Genomic DNA, 6,355 nt, shown 5'->3' with positions numbered 1-6,355 from the left:
AAAGCATATCTGGAGGTGTTTATAGTACATCGTAGATCACTTTACTCAAAATGATAATGCACAATAACACATAAAAGATTCTATCCATGAGATTGATAATGAAAAATAACACATAAAAGATTTTATTCATGAGTTTGACAATCTTCTCGACATCTAAACAAGTTTTTCCAACCTAAATTTACTTTTCTTGTTTTTCTCTTTTGGTCGTTCTCTATGTTAAATGTAATGAGTTTTCCAAGAAGACATATGGTTTCTACTTTTTGGGAAGATACGAGAAATCGTTGCACTTCGAACAGCACTAACCATCTCCAGAACATGATCCACTATCACCCCATCAACACCGGTTTCTTTCTGCTTCTGCAATACTTCGACAAAGTTACTGCAGAACACCCACCACATCAATTAAATTTTGAAGGGATTAGGCCAAAACCAGAAAGCCTAAACTAATTTCATGAATATAATGAGGGCCATTTTCCACACCCCTTCACATTAAAATAAGTTTTAGTCGAGTGGTCAATCATTTGGCACGAAATTTGTTCAGTGTTTGTCTAACTAAATCTGATTAAATTCATGTTTTCTTCTTCGGTATTGCTGATCTAGATTAAGAAATTTGGAACTGTTTCAAAATATTTAACCTACTTTGGTTCAAATATGCGTGTAATTCAAGATAAATATATTATTGGAAATTATACTCACTTGAGATCCCCATAAGTGAGAAGGCATAATCCGGCATCCTTAACTTTGGAGACTAATTCAGGGTTCTGTAAAATTGCTCTAACTTCGCTGACAATTCCTTGCAATCCACCTGCAAGGGACAATCACTGGGCTTCACAACTAACTTTCAACCGAATGTAATCTTCAGAGCTTCACAACTAAATTTGAACAAATCAAGAAACTGAAACCATTGAATGAACTCGAACAAGACATACATTTTAGGAAAATTTCCACCGCACTTTCGATCGAATTTCTTCTTTCATCCTTGTAAAGATGAGTACCTCCGTCTGTTAAAAAGAGTACCTGGCATCAAAGAATCCAGGATATGATTAGCCAACACATATGGGGACAATCGGAACATGAACAGACTCGTCAGTAGAAGCATACTTTCAGAACCAGGACCTTGAGCTGAGCTCAGGACTGACCAGAGGTAAAAACAGGACCAACACTTCACAGCTAAGGTGTAACCTCTGCTCAAGTTAGGGCTGACCCTTACCTAAGCTAGAAAAGTTGGTCCTTTTCTGTTGAAAGTAAGGCATAACCCCTTTTGCCTTACTTTCAAAAGGGGTTATATCTGAGTTAATCAGGGGCCTTACCTGAGGCATCCTCGGCTAAGTGATACCTTTCTCAGAGCTCAAGTAAATGATGACCTTGCCCCTTACCTGAGGTATCCTAGGCTAAGTGATACCTTTCTCAGAGTTCGAGTAAATGATGACCTTGCCCCTAACCTAAGGGCACAACTAAAATGAAAGGAAAAAAACAAACTTATCAAAGGTGTATACCAGATACTCAGTCTGCATTTTACGCAATAAATCCACTGCATCTGGGTGGAAGCTGGAATAGAAAACTTTTCTGTCCTTTCCATACATTGCCACTTCTTGAAATGATTATTTGGTTAAAAGCATAAATTAAACAGAATAAAATTAGATGCCCAGAGAATTTTTGCAGCCATGCAGTCAATGAAAAGATCAGTCGTTCTACCTTGAGAATGGTACCAATCACCCTTTGAAGTTCGACTTCAGAAACCTCAATTTCATCATCAAATTTCACCTCTATGTTAAATCCCACATAGAGAGGAACATTCTCGAATGCATCTTTAAGAGTACATAGGCGGTCTTGCACATTCACTATCCATTTGCAAATACTGCCATCATTGGCTTTTCAAACCAGAGGACTTCGGATCTAAGTAACAAGGAGGCAACAATGATCACACATTGCATATCACAAGAAACTGAATTCCATCCACGAATCTCTACAGATTCTTACCTCCAGCCCATCAGCTTGGAATCCCATGGAAAGATATTCTTCAAGATTGAGGTCTCCAATGCGCCTTGCATTGTGTAATCCCTGAAACAAACAAATCATCACAAAAGTTAGAATGGTTTAATGGCAAAGAAAGTCTGTTGAACCCCAGTTATCCAATGCGCCTCCATTATGCAATCCCTGAAACATGGACCATAAGAAGGAAAGTTAGAATGGTCTAGTTGTAAAGAAAAAGATAGTTGGCCGAGTCCCATAAGGTCCCTAAACCTGTTAGATGGATGAACATACATAGGAATGGAACCCCAACACTCTGATCCCTAGGTTTAGATCATATTTCTTTTTGGATCGTTAGACTTTTGAACAAAATACACTTTGAATGAAACTAGAAACAAAAATATAAAAGAGAAATTACCTTGTCATCTGTTATAATATAGTCGTCATGGAAAATGACAGCATGGCCGTCCTTAGTGACCTGAAACAAATTTAAAGCAACCTTTGAATTTGTGCAACACGAAGACAAAAGCAAGTTTGAACATTTTAAAAACAAAGCAAATCTCCAAGTTCCGAGAAGGCAACAAGCCTAAACATCATAGCCTATGCCAGAAACTTAGTCTACTTGTACATCGAATTCAACAAAATCTATGCCATTCTCTGCAACCAGGGCCAAAGATTTTATGTTATTTTCCATAATAGTAGGTCTGAGATTAGGAGCATCTCCAGCACTAAATACTTTGTTCTTGCCAGAACCGCGATGGCCCAGAATAGTCAATGATTGTTGCCCGCTTTCTATTTTATTGTCTGTTATTGGGCAATATACAAAGTTCACAAAGCGTGCAAACACATACAACTCAAATCCTATCTTAATCTTTGAATCCTAAATTTCAGTTCACACCAGAAAAGACCAAATCGGAGGCATAGGAAATAATTCTTTTTAGGGCTAATGGTACGTAATGCCACAAATTCAATTGTTAACTGTCAAGAACAGCACTGGGAAGAATTCAAAATGAAGAACATACCACGCAAAAATTGGGCCATTCGCGGGCCTGTATATAGGATATTAAGATTTTCAGGAGTAGAAACCTGCTGCATTACAGCAGGATCTATGTTTATCGACCGAGCAAGTATTGCTGCATCAGAAACCAAAAAGTTTAATTTCAATCTCCATTGAAAAGGTTATGAAAAATGTCACCAATTTCGTTACCTAAAACCTTATAAGCAATGGAAATACCAATAAAAAAATTATGAAATCTGGGAGGTCCCTACAACGGGTAAATCTAGAGATAAATTCCAATATAGTTCCAGTATCAATCACCAGTCTGGAAAACTATGGACGTCATTTGTTGCAAGACACCAGTCCTTATAACCGGGCTCTCCAACAAGCTCTATAATATCGAAAAGAAACCTCTAGTGCGACCTAAATTAAGGGACTTCAAACATCTTTATATTTTCTTTCACGGAAAATAGTATTCCTATAATATCAAAAGATAGCAAAGTTAAAAGACAAGCAAACCAAAGAAAGTTCCTAAGAGCTTTAATAGACCCTATACTATAAATAAAAATAGTACACAACTCAAAATTAAGCACAAGAACTTGCACTATTTAAAGCAGATTACATAGATTCCCTCAAATTCAAAACTTTGCAGTCTCTGTGAATAGAAGAAATTATATATTTGGGGGAAATATGATACTGCATAAATTCAAGAATTTGCAATCTATCATGCATATTCGAATAAATTTATGCTGGAAATGGCAATGATATCGCTGAAATAAAAGAAAATGACACAAAGGAAATGAAAGCAATCACAATATAGTAATCGTACATAAATTTGTCCTTAGAACGGTAGATTACAGGAACACAAACCTAAGAAATGCAAGTAAAATCGTATTTAAATTTGTTTCCAGAGCAGCACACTACTGTAACACAAACCTTAAAACTTTAAACGACCAAATAAAAGCCAGTAATTAAGAAAAAAATGAACAGCAAGAAAAGTAATATTGTTTTTAGGGCATATAATGACAGCTAAATGAACATTAAGGTGAATCTTAAAAGAGCAGTAATTCGAAATTTAGAAAAGAGAAAAAAATTTTAGAGATATATGAATTTTTCCTGGTGTCTATTAAAGCAGAAACCTTTAAACGTCAAGAAAAATACAGGCATACGGACATATCTGTAATGACAGGATAAAAAACAAAATAAATAAAACTGGAAACTTCAGTCTTGGAGATTAAAAAATTAATGAAAAACCAGAGAAGTTTAAACTGAAATCTCGATTCAGAATTCAAGATGATGAGAGGATATTTCTGTAATGGAACTTGCACTTTTCTCACCCGTAGTCGTGGTAGATGTCATTGAAATGCCACTCAATATGATCATGGCAGCATCGGCGGTTGAAATTTCCACTGCATCCGGAAAATGGGGTCGTTTCACTTCAATAGCGGCAATCTGAGCAACTGCCAGAAGGGAGAGAAGCTTACTGTTTCCGCAAAAACGTCGTCCTCCTGTTATGAAAAACCAAACCAACCATGAGAGTCATTTTCAAATTCTGGTTTCCATTAAAAATAAATAAATAAAAAATTGTGTGACACATGTCAATCATAGAAACAAAAGGTAGACGAAAAAGCTCATTCAAAGGATGGCCTATTGGCCTAATTAAAAAAATTATTAATGTATGCTGCTTGATTACCAATCAAAATGTTTAAAACAATACAACACCAATAAATTTGTATTTCATATCCATTGCACATAATTCACCTTTCTTTGTAGAACGCATATGGCTCGTAGATCTTTTCCAGGTGCTTCAATTGATGTAACATATATTTTGTAGATGATCTTGACTACTCCTTGAACAAAGATTATATGCAGAAATTATATGCAAAGTAAAATTTAGATGAGTAAATTTTTAACTTTGCAAATTCCACTTATAGTCATCAAAATTTCGAGTAAGAAACACTTTGGTGAACTAACCGTTAGCCTGCCCATAATTCTCCATAGTATTAACGCAGGTCAATTACTTCAACAATTTTACTAGGTTTCCTTTGCGATCAATGTAGGGATTACATTTAAAATGTTCAAATGCTATTTTAAAAATTTCTTGAATTGTTATGGGATTTACCACCGAAGAAGCAGCCTGATAAACCTTTACACCATGCTTTCCTACATGTTTGGCCATGGTTGCTAAAGTTTCATTCGCAACCATGTCTGCAATTTGAATTCAACAAAAAAAATAACACATCTAAGAGAAAAAGGATAATGGTTTTTTGGGTCCAAGTTTTGAAGACATACATGGAAGATCTGATCTCCCAAGAGAAATAAATATTGTAGAGAAGCTCCAAATAAATAAATATGTTTTAAATAATTAAAAAAATATCAAATCTAAGTTTGGAACCACCCATTGTCATCTTCCGGATATAGATGAAAAACTTAATCTAATAAAAATAAAAATAAATAATATGGAAATACTCCAAAAAATCTAAAATTAATTACGAAATGTTTTTTCACACTTTGTTAAGAGTTACTCACCAGATCTAGCACAATATCTAGATCAGCCAAGAAGTAAGATAGTTGACCTTTGCCATAGTGCGTAACGATTGGATCAATCATTCTGCAAGCTAAATATTTGATTTAGCTCAACAACAATGTGAGAGTAATCGAGCATCAAATCCGAAGGTTTCCTCAACTTTGTCAAAGACCGACTTTCGATGAAACCTTGGCATCCATTGATCCATAGGGAGCGGTTCGAACTGCCAGACATGTAACCAACATCTAAAGCACCCACAATGTCTCCATTACAAGGAACTTCGAATCTAAAAACCTACTAGTTTTTTTCGAGGTTTCAGCGGCTCACTACATCTGTCTTTCTCAAATCACTCTGATGGTTGAGATGTGAGGTGCACCAAACACAAATCCACTAAAAATCCATCCGCACTATCTAGATCAGTTTTATCCTCCCAAAGATTTGGATAGGTGTTACTCTTGTAGAAACAGTGCCAGATGTAAAACAATGCCTTTACATTGCTAATTATCAATGCAAGATGATCTACAAACCCTATAGTTTAGGGAAAAATCACCCAAAATTCCAAATTTACGGCAGTTTAAATTATTAAATTATTAATTTTGTTGTAATTCAAAGTTTAAATAAAATAATTACAAATCTCTTTACTCTTTTTGAAAATAGAAAGCATATTTTCATTCAAATAATATTATTTTAAATTTTAATTAGTTGAAATTTATTTTATTTTAATTAATATAAAACTGTTTTTGGTTATTTATATGTATTTTTCAAAGTTATTTGTAATTTCAGATTAAAAATAAAATAATTATTGCGCCCATCGATCTGGCGCAAAAACGTAAACATGTAAACTTAAATGTAAATGTAAA

At 34.8% G+C, this 6,355-nt stretch overlaps 1 pseudogene; it reads right to left on the bottom strand.

Annotated features, from left to right (window-relative positions):
- Positions 1-216: 216 nt before the first annotated feature.
- On the bottom strand, positions 217-4,967 carry LOC149227980 (glycerophosphodiester phosphodiesterase GDPD1, chloroplastic-like; annotated as a pseudogene).
- Positions 4,968-6,355: the final 1,388 nt, after the last annotated feature.

This window comes from Pinus tabuliformis, chromosome J (assembly GCF_031772625.1).
Source record: "Pinus tabuliformis cultivar Carrire ecotype Pingquan chromosome J, CPIR1, whole genome shotgun sequence".
Classification (NCBI taxonomy): Eukaryota; Viridiplantae; Streptophyta; class Pinopsida; order Pinales; family Pinaceae; genus Pinus; species Pinus tabuliformis.
Note: the sequence above shows the minus strand (reverse complement) of the source record. Positions and strands in the feature narration are given on the sequence as shown.